The 20,253-nt window shown below is 44.9% G+C and overlaps 1 long non-coding RNA gene and 1 other non-coding gene across 2 annotated transcripts in view; one reads left to right on the top strand and one right to left on the bottom strand.

The window, feature by feature from the left end:
- LOC138931170 (uncharacterized) overlaps positions 1–20,253 on the bottom strand; it is an 854,662-nt gene that overhangs the window by 706,319 nt on the left and 128,090 nt on the right. The gene's annotated exons all lie outside the window — the stretch shown is intronic.
- Positions 14,854–14,926, top strand: TRNAG-CCC (transfer RNA glycine (anticodon CCC)). Its single transcript has one exon. It is a non-coding gene; the product is annotated as a tRNA-Gly (tRNA).

Here is a 20,253-nt window from a genome sequence, read left to right as displayed (position 1 = left end):
ATAAGTTTGAGCAAACTCCAGGAGATGGTGAAGGACAGGGAAGCCTGGCATGCTGCAGGCAATGGGGTCACAAAGAGTCAAAGACGACTGAGCAACTAAACAACAATGTCAATATTCAATATCTTATGTACCCACTGTCCTCGTTCTACTCAGATACCTTCTCTAAGAAGCAAGCCTTGCTCTCACCCTTGTCTTACCTACAAAATCTGTCTGTTCTATATCCCAGGCCTCCAGGACCTCATCAATGATGGGAGTGGATTCAGGAAACTAATGACTGATATATGCCTTCTCTTCCCAGGGAGTATGTTTATATTTCAATAAGGACCTTAAGCCAACCAAGAGACTTGCAGTCAAGATTTCAGGCATGTGGTACACTAGGAAAGAGATTCATGTACTATGCCCCTTGGGATGCTGCCTCTAACTCTGGCTAAAATACTGGCCCAGAGCTGACCCTCCATTTCCTCTGACTACTCCCTACCACACACCATGCTCTACACAGTCACACAATTGCAACATTTCAGAAAGAGACCATCTTGGGGAGGTCGCCAAGTCCAGTGATTCTCAAAGTGTTGTCCCCAGACCAGCCACATTAGCATCACCTGGGAATTTATGGGAATGCAAATTGTCATGCTCCATCTTCTGGATCAGAAACTCTGAGATTTACGTTATCAAAGGGGAGATGGGGGAGGGATAAATTATGAGTTCAGGATTATCAGATATACACTTCTATGTATAAAACAGATAAGCAACAAGGTCCTACTGTATAGCACAGGGAACTCTATTCAATATCTTATAATAAACTACAATGGAAAATAAGAAACTCTGGGCACTTCCCTGACAGTCCAGTGGCTAAGATTCCCCACTCCCAATTAAGGGGGCCTGGGTTCAATCCCTGGTCAGGAAACTAGACCCCATTTGCTGCAACTAAGACCCAGCACAGCCAGATAAATACATTAAAATATTTTTTAAAAAGAAAGAAACTCTGAGGGATGGATCCAATAATGTGTGATTTAACAAGCTCTCCAGGTGATTCCAATTCATGTGAAAGTTTGAGAAACACTGCACTAAGCCAACATTGCCATTTTACAGATGAGAGCATTGAGACCCAGTTGTCCAAGTTCACCATGTTGACAGCTGAGAACCAGTGCTCTGACCCTCAGTCCAGTGCTCCTTCCAACATACCATGTAGTGCCAGAGACATGCTTGTTGACTACCAATGGAAAGGGCAGTAATCTCTTCTTTCTACTATGAAAGATCTTAAAATGTTATTAGGTGTTCCTGGAAACTCAGGATGGTTACTGAACACGTGGGATGAATCAAATACAGTCACGTGCATTCCCAAGGCCAATGAGAGACTCCTCCTGCTTTTAGGATTAATTTTGCCTCCCTTGACATCAGAGATTCTAAGTAACAACCACCTCAGACAAATATTTGTGGTGTTTGGCTTTCTCAGACTGCTGCAAGCAGTCAGCCAGAAGCAACACATAAAGCACAGAGCATCCAATCCTTTCTGAAACAGCCAACAGAACCCCTGAAGCCTGGATCCCCAGGGTGCTTCAAGAAGCAGCTAATGTATCTGGCAAGAGAAGCCAGCCACACCTCCCCACCTTGGAGAACAGGTTAAGCGAGTAGCCAGATCTTTTAAAAGGCTCCTGATTGGTGGAGCAGCTGAGGACCCACATACAGAGGCAGGGCCAGGCGGGCTGGGTAGCCCACTGACTTCAATCACATTGAAATGAATTAATGTTTATAAAAAGATGAGGCTTCAGAAACCATTTACTTGATGCCCTCAGCATTCCAGTACCATCACCACTATAGCCATGACCCAGAAAAAGCTAGATGTTACATATGGGATGGGATCTGAGCAATGGTTATGATTTTTAGAACAATTACAACTGAAGTATGCCATCTACCTTTAGAACAAGTACAACCAGAGTATGCCATCTACCTATACCATCTACCTTGACATTACTTTGCCAACAAAGGTCCGTCTAGTCAAAGCTATGGTTTCTCCAGTAGTCATGTACGGATGTGAGAGTTGGACCATAAAGAAGGCTGAGCACTGAAGAATTTATGTTTTTGAACTGTGGTGCTGGAGAAGACTCTTGAGAGTCCCTTGGACAGCAAAGAGATCAAACCAGTCAATTATAAAGGAAATCAACCCTGACTATTCATTGGAAGGACTGATGATGAAGTGGTAACTCCAATACTTTGGCCATTTGATGCAAAGCGCTGACTCATTTGAAAAGACTCTGATGCTAGAAAGATTGAAGGCAAGAGGAGAAGGGGATAACAGAGGATAAGATTATTGGACAACATCACCGACTCAGTAGACATGAGTTTGAGCAAGCTCTGGAAGTTGGTGATGGACTGGCATGCTGCAATCCATTGTGTCACAAAGAATTGGACACAACTGTCTGAACAACAACATGCCATCTACCATCTGTGAGGCAAGAGAAATTATTCAGGGTCAAATTAGCAGAGAATCCATAAAAATATTCTGCTCACAAATCATCAGCAGAGAAGCAGACTATAGTTCAGAAATTGATAATTTCTGAAGTTCCAAGGCTCAAAGTGGGAGAGATGAGGAATGAGGGACTCTTGGTTCTTTCCTCCTCTTATCACACGGATCCTTCCTTTTCTCCAATTTCCTACATCTATATGACTCTACAACTTCTGCTTACACCCACCCTGTCCCAGCCTTTCTTCTCTGTACTCCACCCACTCTTGTTTCTTAGACTCACTCTCCTTCAAGCACAGTCCTCATCCCGGCCCAGGCCCAGGTAGGAGCCTGAGACTCGGGTAAAGTATGCAGACAGACGAGGGGGAAGCAAGGCCAGTGCTGTGGAGGCATGGGCCCACACAGCCGCCAAAACGTTGGGAATCTTTCATATCCCTTCCACAGGAAGGCCCCCTGAATAGCTCAGACAGCTGTGCCCCTGGCCTCTCTATGTCTACCTAGGCCCTGGGGGCACTGGCACTGTCTGTCCCCACTAGGCTCCAACCCACCTGATGCCAACCTTGGGGCAACACTGGGTCCTGTGCTGATGAACCCCTAGGCAGACAGGTATAGAAAGGTCATTGTCACCACCTCTGCCATGCACCCCAGAACTGCACTCCTGTCATATTTTCCTTAAGTACAGAGCCTCATAGCCTCTGTGAGATGAATGCTGCTCCCGTCCTGTTGGGACTTGGCATTTGAAATGTCAGATCCCCCCCCCACGCACCCCACTCCCTCCCCGCACCCCCCACACACACACCCCTCCTGGATCTGACAACATTTTCTCCTCCTCCTAATCTAGACTTTCTCCCTCGGCTCCCCAGGCTTGCTCCCAGCACCCCCTAGGGGTTCTGTCAGCTCCTGCTGGGGCTGACTCATTAGCCCCTCCCCCACTTCCCATTTCTTTTTTCACTCCTCACTTTTTTCCATCCCCTCCCTCTTTGGCTTTCATCCCTTCTCTCTAAACTCTTTCCCCTCCCTCCCTTCCATACCTTCCCTTTCCTTTTCTGAATCCCTCCCCCGCTACCATCCTGATGGCACATTTAGTGTTTACATGAAGGAGATAGAACAATCACTCTGTGAGCAGGATCTGGGCACTGAAGTGTCTCCTTATGACCTTGATTATTTTACACAACCAGTTTTCAAAGCAGATGGATTAATCAAGGTTGATTTGAACCTCCTGCCCCTTGTCAGAGTCTCTGAAGCTGATCTTCCCATTGCAACAGTATTCCATTTTAACAGTCTGTCAGGGATAAGGATGTTAAGACAGTCAAGTGCTCTTTGCTTCTCTCCAGCCACCAAAAAGCAATTTTTGCTAATGCTGGTGAGAATTACATTAAAATTGTGTAAAAGAAAGGCATGACCTCATTTTTTTTTTTTTTTTGTCTGCTGGTGCTCAGCAGGGCTGTGATGGTGCTCTCTCCCACCAGCTCTAGGTGCCTAGACCAACCTGAAACGTGAAAAGCTCAGGGGTTGGATGGAAAGGAGGACATTCACTCTGGATCAACCAGTGGTTGAGCCTAAATCCTCACCAACCCAATCTTTCCCAAAGGGATTGTTCATGCTTCTTGGAATTCAGGCTAACCTCCCATTTCAGATCTTTGGAAGGGGAAAGGCTGCTTCAAACTGATACAAAGTTTAAATTTGTAATTTCCCAACTGATTCTGATTGTCCTGGGATAGGAAGGTATCTGTAAATTTGAAAAGGTTCCCGGAGGCATGATCTGATATATCCCAAACACCCAGCTATCCAGCATTGTAACTTGCCTTCTTTGGGGGAGTGAGGGGGATTTCTTTTTAACTGTTTATTTGTTCTCTTTTTCTTTCTTTTTTTTTTTTTTTGGTCCCACACAGCATGTGGGATGTTAGTTCCCCCACCAGGGATCAAACCCACTCCCCCTGCAGTGGGAGCACAGAATTTGAACTACCAGGCCACCAGGGAAGTTCTGGAACTTGCCTTCTTAACTGAAAGCACAGCTATGACTTTAATTGCCATCCTCCCCACCAATCATTGCCAGGTAGAAGTCCTCGGGAGGCCTGTCTAGGGAGAAATGATAAAGCAAAGATCCTCTAAATGCATACAGATTCACTTTTAAAACCCAAAACATCCCACTTGCACATTGTACTCTTAAGAAAAACTATTAGTCCTGCCAGTGGAAGTGTCAACACAACTATAATGCACTGACTTGCCACGAAATCTTTTATCTGACCTTGTGTTCTTCAACAAGAATGCCTGAAAAAGGCATTCCCCATGTTTCTAATTAAAGAGATCTTGCAGACATATTTTGATTTCAGTAAATTAAAATCTCCCTACATTTTCAAACAGCTACTTAAGCCCCAAGAACACCTCCATCAAATCAGATCCCCATTTGCACAAAATCTTCTCCATCTAAAATTAGTAGTGGACAAAATAAATAAATAAATAAAATTAGTAGTGGGCATGCTATATCTAAAATGGATCTACTGTTAAGAATCTGCCTTACAATGTGGAGGACAGAGGTTCAATCCCCAGTCAGGGAAATAAGATCCCACATGTTTCAGGGCAATGAAGCCCAAGCGCCACAACTACTGAGCCCTCAGGCTCTAGAGCCCACATACTGCAATGAAGATCCCGTGTGCCACAGCAGAGACCCAACACAGCCAAAAACAAATGAATAAATATTAAAATGGACCTACTATATAACACAGAAAACTCTGCTTAATATTATGTAGCAAGCTAAATGGGAAAAGAATTTGAAAAAGAACAGATCCATGTATATGTATAACTGAATCACTTTGTTATACACCTGAAACTTATCACAACGTTGCTAATCAATCGAATTCCAATATAAGATAAAAAGTTTAAAAAAAAAAAAAACCTAGCAGTGGCAACCCAACCGTGGGTTCTGTTTTGGCTCTGGCAGGCTAAATTTGCCCAAAGGATTGTGTGCAGTGCGTGGCTGGGGCTTAAATCACGGCTCCCATTTCCAAACATGGACCTCCCTGCTTGGGATAGGATTCTCCCTAAGGTAACCCCCTGACTTCTTTGTGCATTAAGTCAGCATGCTCTTTCATCATCTTGTACTCAATCACTCAGATATTTATAGCATGCCTACTTTTTGGCAGTCTATTGGCTGGGTGCTCATGAGAGGACAACAGTGAGCAAGGCAGTCACACTGTGTTCCCTCAAGGAGCTCATGAACCCCAGTGTTTTGCTGGGTCACACTGTCATTCTTGACTCAAACTCCTTTCCTAAGTCCCTTATTTGAACCAGATGTTCCTACCCTGCTTCTTGGACCAAATGTGGGCACTGAATGCAATCCACAGGGTCTTCTGTCTTAACCTGAGACCCAAGGCCTAGCTGGAAGGATCTTGGCAGGGAAGAAAAGAGGTCAAACAGGTCACCATTACTCTTGATCTGGTCCTATCTTGTGCTCAATCGTGATCTATCCATACCCAGATTCCTGAAACCCATTTCACAGGAATCTGATGGCCAGCAATCTGTGATTGCTGCTTTGTCCCTGTGCTCTCTGACACTACCCAGTCATCGGACTTGCATGGGACTTTGTACATTCAAATTAGTAGTGTGGTCATACCACTCTGAAACTGATGTCTCAGACCTGTACGTGGAATAAAGGTACAGACATCACTCGAAACCTGTGTCAGTCGGGGTCGCAGCAGGAAGTAGATGACACACTCAAAATGGATATGTTAGAGAGTGAAGATTAATAAATGGACAATTATAAATGGAGGGCTTCCCTGATAGCTCAGTTGATAAAGAATCAGCCTGCAATGTATAAAGGTGGGGACAGGGTGCCCAGGGCTAGTAACAGGAATTAGAGATGCCCTTACTACCAGGGCTTCCCTGGTGGCTCAGATGGTAAAGCATCTTCCTGCAATGCAGGAGACCTGGGTTCGATCCCTGGGTTGGGAAGATCCCCTGGAGAAGGAAATGGCAACCCACTCTAGTACTCTTGCCTGGTAAAGTCCATGGACAGAGGAGCCTGGTAGGCTACAGTCCAAGGGGTAGCAAAGAGTCAGACACGCTGAGCAATTTCACTTTCACTTTACCATCTAGGCCTGACTATGGATGGTCAGGCCTTTCATGTCATCCCTATAGGTCAGGCTCCTCTCCCAAGGCAGAAAGCAGGGTGGAGAAGGATGGAGAGGGAATCTGAAGGGGCAGATGGATGTTATCCAGCACAGGACATCTCATTCAAATTCTGCTAAGTCGCTTCAGTCGTGTTTGACTCTGTGTGAACCCATAGACGGCAGCCCACTAGGCTCCTCCATCCCTGGGATTCTCCAGGCAAGAACACTGAAGTTGGGTGCCAATGCCTTCTCCGAAGCAAATGAGCAGGATAAACCAAATGACAAGAAGAGCTTTTACTCTTTTCAAAAAAAGTAAATATTTTCAGACATTTTTAAATGACGGAAGAATTCATGTGCATAGAACAATAAGTGATTTTTTTCTTATCTATTTATTAAAATAGGGTCTCACTTTGTCCCTCTGGTAACATTAGCTCCTGTTACCAACTATGACTGAAAGAAATGGAACAGTATGTACAGATAAAAGCCTGGGTTTCAGATTTATAGCTAATTCAGGTTTCTTTTCTTGCACCACTGCCCACCACCCCACCACCAACCCCCTCTGCAAAAAATAAAAATTAGGTGTACCAAATTAAGGAGCTTTACCACTTACAATAAGGGCTTCCCACGTGGCTCAGTGGTAAAGAGTCCACCTGCCAATGCAGAAGACGCAGGAGATGCAGGTTTGATCCTTGGGTCAGGAACCCACTCCAATATTCTTGCCTGGAGAAGCTCATGTACAGAGCCTGGCAAGCTACAGTCCATGGGGTCATAAAGAGTCAGACACGACCAAAGGGACTGCATACACCACTTAGAAACATTTTAATGCTGTTATCAATGAACTAAATGTTGCTTTTCCACAATCCACTAGAAGAGCCTAGTTACAAGAAAACAAGCTGATGTTGGGGCTTTTTAAAATAATAATAAATGGGCTTCATTCCCAAGCCTTCTGCTGCACAGCCCGGGCTCCTGATCTTCCCCCGTTCCTGCATCCCTGAACCTAAGTACCTCCCAGGTGACCAGCGCAGTAGCACTGAGACCCTGTCTGAGTCCAGGAATCATGTACAGCAGAGTCCATGAGAGAGAAACACGAATAGGCTGACCCTCAGTATCACACAGATGCGCTCAGCCATTAACCAACTGTGCCACCTTGGGTGAGTTATTCAATTTCTCCGAGCCTCAGTTTCCTCAGGTTTAAAATGGAATAATATAAAGTCTACATCATCAGTTGTTACAGGGATTAAATAAGACAATGTCTGTAAAACACCTAGCACAGTGCCTGGCACACGATAAGTACACAATAAAACCCATTATTTTTAGACTTAGAAATAAGAACTAATGCACAGAAGAAAAAAAAAGGAGAAAAAAAGCAGGGGTGAAGAGTGGGTTATGTTTCAATCAACTAGAATGTTACCTTGCCCAGTTTCCCTTCCCTAAGGGGTCCCATTAAGTCCACATTTACGGTATTGATTTTTCCCAGTGCAGGGAACATTTACACACTAAGCATCTCTCCTGCCCATTGCTGTTTCACAAGTGGTGCTATATATATATATAATAAAATCTCCACTAATATCAATGCAGAAGTCTTTCTCTGTCAAAAGCAGGAGGTAAAGCAGAATAAAAGACCTAGGTCACTGAAGGGGGAAAAGGTGTCAAGGAATAGGTTGGGAGGGGGATGTGAGATGGAATAAGAGATAAAAGAGGACAAGAAGTTGCCATGACGTGTTTGTTTGGCTCTTCATTCAGAGAAACCACATCTACAAATGCTAGGCACGCTTTCATGTCTGATTTATTTCACCCTTTAACTTTGTGGCACAAAGTCCAGGTTCACAGACTCCCCCACTCACCACCATTCCCACAAGGGGAGACTACAAGAGGAGACAAGAACACCCAGACACGTCTGAATACTTCCCCAGATACCCCGAGACAGCCTCCCTCTTCCCATCCTCACCCTTCCCCCCACAACAACCAGCATGCCCTTCATAAGTCAGATCATTCCATCCCCTGCTCAAAACCATCTAATGTCTTTTGATCTCAAAGTTAAAATCTAGTTCTAAAAGGGCCTACAGGGCCCTGAGCAGCTTGCCCACCTGTTACCACTGCCACCATGAACTCTATCTACCACTCTTCTCATCTCTTCCCTCCAGTTACACCAGGCTCCTTGTTTCTTCTAAAACATCAAGCACACTCCTGACTTGAGCTCTTTGCACTGGCTAGTCCCTCTGCCAAGAAGGCTCTTCCCCAGAAATATGCATGGCTTACCTCAGGAACTTCTTTCAGGTCTTCCTTATTTAACCCTTTTTCCATGAAGTTTTCCTTTACCACTTTTATGGACTAAATGTTTGTATGCCCCCAAAATTCATAGGTTGAAATCCTAATGTCCCAATGTGATGATATTGAGGTGGGGCCTTTGGAAAGTGATTAGGTCCTGAGGGTAGAGCCCTCATGAATGGGATTAGTACCCTTATAAGAGAGAGGAAGAATCAGAGCTCATCTTTTAATGCCAGTCATGGCTGATTTTATCAGTTCAAGGGTAGAGTCAACCTTCACAATGTAAAAGTGATGAGGCAGCTACTGCAAATGACGTAGCTGTCCAAGAATGCTTCAAGAAATTATTGATGTAGGCATGTATTTACCTGAGCAGGTTTTTAATGTGAATGAGACAGGACTGTACTGGAAGAGGATGTCAAGCTGAAGTTACATCAGTAAAGAGTCACTCATCCAACCAATGGACCAGGGAGTTATAGTGACTTTTAAGAAAATATTATTTACATCAACCTTTATATCAAGCAGTAGAGGCAAGTGATGAATCTAGAATAACCTTGTAGCTATACTATATTGTATGCTAGCCGTTCTACTGTACTACCTCACTCTATTTTAGAATCACCTGGTGATTTTAAAACCGACTGATAACAGTTAAATTGGAATCTCTGTGAGTAGGGCCCAGGAATCTGTTTTAAAACTAACCAAGTGATCCTAATGGTTTGCCACCATTAACCCCTGCTTCCAAAAACTAAATAACTCTCCATATTTTATGAGCAACAGCAGCCTCTGGGAACCACTTGCACTCCTCTGAGCTCAATAAAAAAAAAGAATCTGGATGAAATCATGTTCAAATGACCATCACAGGGGAAAAAAAACCGAAAGAGGCAGCCAGTGGAGTATGCGGAAGGCAGAGCTATAGGGACTGACTGGGATGCTATGGTTAAGAGGTGAGACAGAGGCCGTGCCTTTGAGGACCTGTGCCTCCATAGGGGTCAACTTAGGTCTGGGAGCCAGCTTTCAGTTTCAGAAATTAACAAACTGTATTTTGTCAGCCGTCTCTGGGGAATATTCGTGAGGAATTTACTCCCATTCACCAAACTCACAAGAGATCGATCACATAGGTTGTATCATTAAGCAATCATAAGACTAACTCATAGTCCATAGCCCTGACAGAGACAGACCACATAAAGATGCAAGGCTGGATGTGTAAGTTCTAACTGAGGGGGAGGGCTGTGGGGAGGGGTGATAAAATAGTCGGAAAAGAGGCACTGCTGGGTAGGCACTTCTCAGAAAAGTGTGCTGTGTTAGACATCTGTAGCAGCTATACACAGAGCCTCTGCTTTGCCCAGGTTTTTAACATTGTCTTTTTATTAATTTATTTAGGGTTGTCATTGCTGCACACAGGCTTTCTTTAGCTGCAGACAACAAGGGCTACTCTCTACTTCTGGTGTATGGGCTTCTCATTGCGGTGGCCTCCCCTGTGACCAAGCATGGACTCTTGGGCCCATGGGTTTCAATAGCTGTGATTCATGGGTTCCGGAGTGCCCAGTAGTTGTAGCACACAGCTTAGTTGCTCCAAGGCATATGAGATCTTCCTGGACCAGGGATTGAACTGGTGTGTCCCATACATTGCAAGATGAATTCTTAACCACAGGACCACCAGGAAAGCCCTTTAACACTGTTTTTAACAAGTACTTAGAGTGGTCAAACACCTGCCTGTGAGAGGACAGGGGGTGCATCAAATAAAGAAAAATAAGTTTGATTTCCCACTGAAAAGGGGAAGCAGAAAAAAATGCATGGGGGGCATCAGTTCAGTTCAGTCACTCAGTCGTGTTCGACTCTGCGACCCCATGAACCGCAGCACACCAGGCCTCCCTGTCCATCAGCAACTCCCAGAGTCCACCCAAACCCATGTCCATTGAGTCGGCGATACCATCCAACCATCTCTTCCTCTGTCGCCCCTTCTCCTCCTGCCCTCAATCTTTCCCAGCATCAGGGTCTTTTCAAATGAGTCAGCTCTTCGCATCAGGTGGCCAAAGTATTGGAGTTTCAGCTTCAACATCAGTCTTTCCAATGAACACCCAGGACTGATCTCCTTTAGGATGGACTGGTTGACTCTCCTTGCAGTCCAGGAGACTCTCAAGAGTCTTCTCCAACACCACACTTCAAAAGCATCGATACTTTGGCACTCAGCTTTCTTTATAGTCCAACTCTCACATCCATATGTGACCACTGGAAAAACCATACCCTTGACTAGATGGACCTTTGTTGCCAAAGTAATATCTCTGCTTTTTAATATGCTGTCTAGGTTGGTCATAACTTTTCTTCCAAGGAGCAAGTGTCTTTTAATTTCATGGCTGCAATCACCATCTGCAGTGATTTTGGCGCCCCTAAAAATAAAGTCAGCCACTGTTTCCACTGTTTCCCCATCTATTTCCCATGAAGTGATGGGACCGGATGCCATGATCTTCGTTTTCTGAATGTTGAGCTTTAAGCCAACTTTTTCACTCTCCTCTTTCACTTTCATCAAGAGGCTCTTTAGTTCTTCTTCACTTTCTGCCATAAGGGTGGTGTCATCTGCATATCTGAGGTTATTGATATTTCTTCCGGCAATCTTGATTCCAACTTGTGCTTCCTCCAGCCCAGCGTTTCTCATGATGTACTCTGCATATAAGTTAAATAAGCAGGGTAACAATATACAGCCTTGACATACTCCTTTTCTTACTTCTTGTTATGAAACAAGAAGTTTAATAACAACTACCAGGTTGAATGAGACACAGCATGTCATTTAATTCTCCCAATAGTGCTGTGAAGGAGGTATTATTCTTATTCCATGCTATAAGGAAGAAACTAAGACTCAGAAAGTGAAATAGCTTACCCAAGATCACAGAGCTGTTGTGTAGTGGAGCCCTATAGAACCCATGTCTTAATGCAGGGTACCTGAGACTCACCTGGAGAACTTGTTCAAAATGCTAACTGTCAGGACCCAGCCCCAAAGATTCTGATGTGAAGGGTCTGAGAGGGGGCCCACAAATCTGCAGGTTGTAAACCCACTCCTCTGTGCCGGGAAATGATGGTGCAAGTGGTCCTTTCTGAAGCCTCACAGCTCTTCTCTTTGTATGGTGTCCTTGGTCATGGAAGGTACCTCTTCAAAGCACATCCAACCTAGACTTTGAAAGAGGCTTAACCATGATTCTCTTGTGTTCTTTGATCCTCTTCCACTTCCTGGAGTTGCCTGATGAGTTCAAAGACCCATCACAGTGAGCGCTGATCTGGGACAAAATGCACACGTGTCTTGGAGTGAAGCATCTATCCCAGCTGGCACACAGCCCAGAAAAAGAGGATGAGCACTCCCCAGCAGGAGGCCCCCAGATTAGGGAGGGGTGACAATCAGCTCTGTTGTGGATGAGGTCACCCTGAACACCTTCAAGAAGAGAGCATCTACTTGGCTTTGAATTGGTTTTATTTGGTCTCTGGTGGTTTCAGGTTCTGCAGGCCTCTCTGCATAAATCCCAGGAGAAAGGGAAGCAAACATCAGGTCCGGAGACCCACTCCACTGCAGTGAGTAGAGGAGCCTGAGCCCCACAGGGGCCCAGGGGGGAGAGGTTTCCATTCTCCAACCAGGAAGCTGTTACTTTCCCAGCCTCGGTGAAATCACCTGTATTTGGATTGAGTTGTGCTTTGGCCCTGCTTCAACATGATGTTCTCACCCTCAGCTCCTCAGAAAGCTAGCCCCCAGCCCAGCTCTCCCCTTCAGCTTTTCTACGTCCCCACTCCCCCAGGCCAGGCTTCTGGGGAAAGTCAAAGGAAGATCCTTGGTGGCTCAGTGGCTGTGAGGGTCCCTAAGCATTCCATTTAAAAGTGGTGTTCCACTCTTTCAGAAAGGATGGCACCATTCAGAAATAGCCCAGAACTCCACTCTGCCACTTTCTGTAAAAGTTACTTTCATTTTTCTGAACTTGTTTCCTTGTGTACAAAAAAAGGGATAACAATATCTATTATGCTCAAGAAAGATGAGGATTATATATATATGTGTGTATATACATATATATTTTCTTTCTTTCTTTTTTTTTTTTTTTTTTAAGCTTGAGGCATGCGGGTCTTAGTTCCCTGACCTAGGATCAAAACTGTCCCCCCCTGCATTGGAAGTGCAGAGTCCTAACCACTGACCCCCAGAGAATTCCAGAGGATTATATTTTTCAAATCATTTATTAAAATACCTGGCACATCAGGGCTTACTAATAATAATTACAATAAAGAGCTAAGATTTGTTTAATATTTATTACACTCCAGGCACTTTCTATTTGCCACATTTGGATTAATTTATTTAAATTACAAGAACCCTCTGAAAGAAATACCTTTTCTTGTGGCCATTTTACAGACAAGGGAACAGGTTCAGAGGGGTGAAGCACATTTTCCAAAGTGACAGCGTGAGTTGGAATCAGAGCTGACATTCACACTCAAGTCTGTGACCCCAAAGCCTGTTGCTGCTGCCATTGTCATTCTTTGTTGTTTACTAAGGAGCCGCTATGTGTGACACACCTGGATAGTAATGAAGAGCACAAATTATGTAGGGGGATTGTCCCCAGTAAATTCAGTCTAGATCAGATGTGGAGACAAGGCCTATGCATTAAAGAGAGACTAATACGAGGTAGCCCTGCCAAGTGCCCATGTTTGGTTCAGAAGTGCACAGAGGGGAGGATACTGGGAGATATTCTTCCATGGGTCTTTTGTGCTCCTGTATTTGTTGCTAGTGAGAAATGGAATATTTCCTGCCATATCAGTAAACAAAGGATGTCAAAGTCAGTAGCAGTTGCAGACCAAGGATGGTGAGCTAAGTGAACCCTGAGGGAACCCAGGAAGGAAAGAATACCTGCTGTCTAGCAGCCATCAGACTGCAGCCACTCCTTACAGTGAGCCCTGAGGAAATTCAGGACACTGGCTCCAGATAGCAGAGGTGCCTATCAAAGGAATGATGTCAGTGAACTAAGACTCTTGTGTCTTCCCATACATCAAAAAGCGCTAAATTCCTTAACTTGGGATATCTGGTTTTCCTTAATCAACAATCATCTTTTGACGTTCAGACTACCTGCCCTTCATTACAAAACTTCTATATAACCTGACTCCTTCTCCCCACCTCCTGCCACCCCTCCCCCACCTCCTCAAAGCAGTCCTCTCAGAGTTACTTGAGATGCTGTCTCTTGGGCTTGAAGTCCTAAAAATTCCCATTGAATAAAATGTAATGCTCAACTTTGAGGTTGCAGATAATTTTTAAGTCAACATTGGCCATGCTAAGAATGCAAGGTCCTGAGTGCTCCTTATCTAGGATATTTCTCAGGGTTATGTTTGCAGTGAGTAATCTTGAGGGGTGAATTAATACCACCCTCTGGGACAAAGAGTAGGCATGCTTACTGTCTGCTACAAAATGCTAAGTTCCCCAAGGACGACCAGCAGCCATCCCTCTGTGTTGCCTGCGGGGTTGGGGATATGGGGAACTGAGGCAAACATGTTGATGTTCATGCTACTTGCTGTGCTGTGAGTCATACAGTCTGTTGTCTCTGATCTGGGAATCTCATGTTTCCTTCCAGCACCCATGAAACAGTAACAGGCTAGATGATGAGCTTGTGAGTAGGGTAAAATCAAATCCCAGAAGTGACGAAAGATGCAAGCTATTGAGAAGCTGTGATGTGCCACACACACGTGTGGGCACTGGACATTACACAGTGAACAAAACAGGCAAGAGTGCTCTCCCATAGAGTATGCATTCTATGCGGGTAGGCAGACAAAGGTACAGGTCAACAAGATGGTTAGAGATGGTGATCAGTGTTGTGAAGGAAATAAGCAGGGGTGAATGAGCCTCAGTGTCCTCATTTGTAAAATGGGGCCAGTGTTAACATCTACCTCTCTGGATCATTGTAAATGCTTGATTCATGGAAAGTCTTCAACAAATATGGACTTTCATGATTATTTCTCCTTCCTTCTTCCATGGAAATAAGGCAAGAAAGTGGCTTCCTGGGGACTTCCCTGGTGGTCCAGTGGCTAAGACTCTGCACTCCCAATGCAGAGGGCCCAGGTTTGACCCCTGGTCAGGGAACTAGATCTCACAAGCCACAGCTAACAAATCCTGAATGCCACAATGAAGCTTGAAGACCCTGAATGCTACAACTAAGACCCAGCACAGCCAAATAAATAAATAAATCAAAGAAAGTGGCTTCCTTGTGTGCTTTGTAAGAGTGGAAAAAAGAGAGAACTACATGAGGAAAGAAGCCTCTTTCCTAAGCAGATATGAGGTAAGCAGGTCCATGCCACCTGATTATTTTGCTGATCAATACTTGGGAGCCAGGAATTTGAAATATTACAAACAAAAAAGAACTTGTCATTACACCAGTCATTACACTTGCCATTACACCATTTCAGTGCACCCCTCACACATGAAGATATCCACTGAAAAGCCAGCCTCAGGTGAATGGTTCTGGCCTTAGGATCTCCCTTCCTCTCTCCCTCCTAGTCATTGCCCAGGGTGACCTGATCCAGGGATGGAGCTGGTCTGGATGATGGAACCCAGCAAGCCTCTGCTCCTCTTCCTCCCACCTCCCCCACCCAAATGCAGCCGCTTCCCCAGCAGCCACTCCCCATCCCAGTGCTGATCCCAACAGCAAGCTCTCCAGCCTGCTTCCTCCTCTCCAACGTCTTCCTGGCACCTGAGTCAACATGAAACTCATGGACAGAGCACACTTCCACCTAGATGCGGCAGACATTAGCAAATGGGGCTGGAGTCCCATTTTTCTTTCTAAGCCATCATACAAGAAACTATTTCAAGGACCCATTCTGTGCTAGGAGTGCCTCCCACCCCCTTCAATAACTCACTCAGACATCACCCTAATAGCTCTGTCTCTCTAGTGGACAAATAGCTGGCCTCCAATTACCCAGACCCATTTGCTGCTGCAATGCATGGATGTTCAAGTGATGGTCAGTGATCAAGTGGCTAATTCACAATAATGATGGGGCAGGACATCTCCTCTTTTTGTTGCAGGCTTTGCTTCCCATGTATTATATTTTAAAGCCCTTTCTGAGAGTTTTCTCAGAAAACTCTTCTGAGTACCCTTCTTTAGAAGGGTATGTACCCCTTGTTCTGTGATGGCTGGAACTGGCTTCGTCTGCCTTGGCATAGGGTTTTCCTCTGAGCTGCTTGTAACCTGAGCTCCCCCAGGCCTTGCCAGCCTGCATATATTCAAGGCCATACTATGAGTCATCTCCCAAGTTTTACCAGCTCTTGCTTTTATCTCTCACACAGAAATTAGCCTCTAACAAAAGACCCCTGAATAATATTCGAGTACATAAGGAGTAGCTGCCTCCTGCTGCAAGCTGCTGCCACTGTTCCCCCTCCCCCCGGCAGTTTATTCCTTAGTAACTGTGCTAAGGAACTCTGTCTGCTGGGCAGCAAACACTGAAGCACTGAGGCCCTCGGGATGCCAAAGCCACCATGTTATGGGTGGAGGACAAGCCCTCCTCCCTTTGTGATACCCTTTCTTAGAGGAACAACCAAGCAGGCTTATGGATGGATGTCTTATCAAGGCTTTTTTTTTTTTTTAATTTAGAGGGCCCCCCCCCTCCCTTCTCTTCCACCTTCTTTTTCTGAAAAGACTGTGAGATAACTTGAAAGGCAGCTGGACCTGGAGAGGCACACGTCTACATTCAGAATTTTCCCCTTTGCTCCCAAGACTAACGATTCCTCACTTGACCCAGCTCACTGTGTTTGGTTTTTGCTTCCCTCAGAGTAATACACATAAATCAAACTTCAATCCTGTGTATTCTCTCCAACACACCAGCATCACCTATGTGCTCCTTGGTCCTCCTCCCTCCAAGGGCTAAAAGAGAAGAAAGAAAGAGGGTGAGTGCAGAGGTGGGGACACCCAAGTGGCCTTATATCAGGTTGGCACTAGGGGTAAAAGTCCTTCAAATGCCATATACTTATGTCAACATCAAAGGGCAAAAAGGAACATGCGATGGCAGTTTCTGATCAGAAGCAAACGGTTTTCCATGTCCTCATAAGAGAAGCTCATGGAAATGCCCTGGCAGTCCAACAATTGGGACTACGCATTTCCTCAGCAGGGGGCATGGGGTCTATCCCCAGACAGGAAACTAGGATCCCACAAGCTGCACAGTGCAGCCAAAAAAAGGCCGGGGGAGGGGGTGGGGGGCAGAAGTTAAAGCAGAAGCAGGACAATATCAAATGAAAGACTGCGTAGACTGTCTCAGGAGGGGATGGGGGTGAGACAGTTATTAGATGGCCTTCAAGGCCTGTTATAATGCTGAGGATGAAGAAATTGCTTAGAACACTGTGAAAGTGTTAGTCTCTCAGTTGTGTCTAACTCTTTGTGACCCCATAGACTGTAACCCGCCAGGCTCCTCTGTCCATAGGATTTTCTAGAGAAGAATATTGGAGTGGGTTGTCGTGCCCTTCTCCAGGGGATCTTCCCCACCCAGGGATCAAACCTGATCTCTTACATCTCCTGTATTGGCAGGCAGGTTCTTTACCAGTAGGTGGGTTCTTAACACCTATAAGAATCATTCTATAAGAACACTGTGAAGTGAAGTGAAGTGAAGTGAAGTGACTCACTCGTGTCCGACTCTGTGAGACCCCATGGACTGTAGCCTACCAGCCTCCTCCGTCCATGGAATTTTCCAGGCAAGAATACTGGAGTGGGTTGCCATTTCCTTCTCCAGGGATCTTCCCAACCCAGGGATTGAACCCAGGTCTCCCACATTGCAGGCAGACACTTAATCTGAGCCACCAGGAAAGCCCTGGTGTCAAGAGCCTTAACTACTTTGGGTTTCCTGTCAGGTGAAGAGGTTTAGAGTGGACTGAAGTGCAGTCGTTGGTCCTCCCTCAGTATCCGTGGAGGTTAGTCTTAGAACCCTCCAGACACCAAAATCCATGGATGCTCAAGTCCCTTATGTAAAATAGTGTAGTATTTGCCTATAACCTACACACATCCTTCTGCATACTTTCTTTTTTTTTTTTTTTTTTTTTTTTTTTTTTTTTTTTTGGCTGCACCACCTGGCTTGTGGGGATCAAACTCACAATCCCTGCAGTGGAAATGCAGAGTTTCAACCAGCGTATGGCCAGGGAAGTCCCTCCAGCATACTTTAAATCAGCTCTAGATTACTAATAATACCTAATACTATATATAGTTTTAAATACAATGTAAATAGTTACTAGCCCCAACGAATTGAAATTCTACTTTTTGGAACTTTCTAGAATTTTGTTAACAAAATAGTTTCTATCCACCGTTTGTTGAATCCACAGATGTGGAACATGCCAATTCAGAGGGCCAACTATAGGAGGGATTTTCAAGACATACACCAAGGAGAAAATTTAGCAGATTTGCCAAAAGTATACCCTGGAACTCCACAGGCAGCAATAGGACTCTAAATTGCCCTTTGAAAATGGGGCAAGAAATCAGGGTCTCCAAAGCTTAAATGTGCTTTTCCAAATTATCTAAAGAAGGCCAAACTCTCTAGTCCTAACCCCAGCGCCCCAAACCTGCCATCAGTACATATGGCTAGTTTGCCCATGTTAAGAGCAGCTCACTCCCCTCCTGGCTCCAATTCACACTTGCTCCGTATTACCTGTCTACTCTTTTCACACAAAATGAACTCTCTGCAGGAGAAACCCCAGGGCTTGGGGCTCTGGCTCTGCATTGTTCAGCTACCAGTAGATTAAGCTTTAACAGAGAAATCCTATCTGTTTATGGCTCCCCAAAGGATCTAAGCCTGGAGACTCTCACCATTTATTCATTTAATCAACAAACATATAATGAATTTCTACCGTGTGTCTGCACTGCTGAGACAGCAATGGAAAACAACGATGTAATCTAAAAACTCAGGGAGCTGAGGGTCTGATGGGAGATATACACAAAGAAATGAGGGATTACAACACATGACGTGAAAGAGCAAGTGCTGTGAGAGCATAAAGGAGGGCATCTCACCCATTCCAAGAGGGTCTGAGAAAGAACCATGTGAAATAATAGAAATACATACCTTGGTCTCTGCGTGCCATGCCCCCTCCCCCAGGTTGTTGGCACAGAGTTCCTAAAACCCATACAATTCCTAAGCCATAAGAGCACTAGCAGTGCCTCTTGTTCTAATGTTTGATCTTTGACCCTGGTTCCTGACACAGAGCTTCTAAACTCCTTAGAATTTCCTGGGTGATAGCAGTGTGTCTTGTTCTAATGAGGCAACTCTGGGTGAGCTCCTGGATAGTTTCCAGATGAGGGCTGGTCACCAGAAAAAATAAGCCATAATTAGAAGCTCAGAACTTTCAGCCCCATCCTCTAGAAAGGTGAAAGAGGCTCAAGGTTGAGTTCATGCCTGTGTGATGAAGCCACCATAGAAACCCAAAAGTATAGGGTTCAGAGAACTGCCAGGTTGCTGAACACATCTACGTGCCAGGAGGGTGGTGCACTCCAACCCCATGGGGACAGAACCTTCTTCTCTGCTCAGGACCCTCCCAGATCTTGCCCCATGTACTTCTTCATCTGGCTGTTCAACTGTATCTTTCATCATATACTTTATTTTATAATAAACCAATAAACATCTTTCCTTGAATTCTATGAGCTATCCCAGCAAATAATCAAATCAGAAGAGCGGGTCATGGGAACCTGCAGTTTGCACACAGTCAGTGAGAAGCACAGGTGACAACTTGGACTTTGAACTGGCATCTCAGTGGGTGGCAGTTTTGTGAGACTGAGCCCTAACCTGTGAGTCTGTGATAACTCTGGTTAGTGTTGGAAAAAACTGACTTGTAGGACACTTAGCGATGTCAGAGAATTGCTAGGTGTGGAAAACCCATAAATCTGATATCAAAAGTATTGTGAGTGTGAGAGCAAAAGAAAGCACTTCTGAACTGAAAGATGAAAAGGCATTAACCAAAAAACAGTGTTCCAAGCAGAGGGAACATATACCCATGACCATACATGATTTTGAGGAGCAGCAGAATGGAAGCATGGAGTTTGAGGGTGTGAGAGGGTTCCAACTTAAAATGGAACCAGGGATTGGAAATAGAGAATCTCAGGCATGTGTCCTCAGAAGAACAGAACTTAATGGAGAGACCAATTTCCATAAATGTCTGATCTACAGAGGACAGAGGCCTATCTCCTGACCAGTGAACATCTCTCCCCATCCTCAAGCCAGTGAACTTGCTGCTTGGGCTCTGGCTGGACGTCTCTATCTTTGCACTCCTTGCCCAGAAATACAACCCTCCCCGAACCTTCAAGGGACTCACCTGTACCTCACTATCGTATTGAGTTGGCCCAAAAATTCTTTCAAGTTTTTCTGTAGCATCTTATGGAAAACCCAAGTGAACTTTTTGGCCAACCTAATAATTTCCCCTGCTATTCCTGAATAAATAAACCCAAA

This window comes from Ovis canadensis, chromosome X (genome assembly GCF_042477335.2).
Source record: "Ovis canadensis isolate MfBH-ARS-UI-01 breed Bighorn chromosome X, ARS-UI_OviCan_v2, whole genome shotgun sequence".
Taxonomy (NCBI): domain Eukaryota; kingdom Metazoa; phylum Chordata; class Mammalia; order Artiodactyla; family Bovidae; genus Ovis; species Ovis canadensis.
This window is presented reverse-complemented; position numbering and strand designations above follow the sequence as displayed.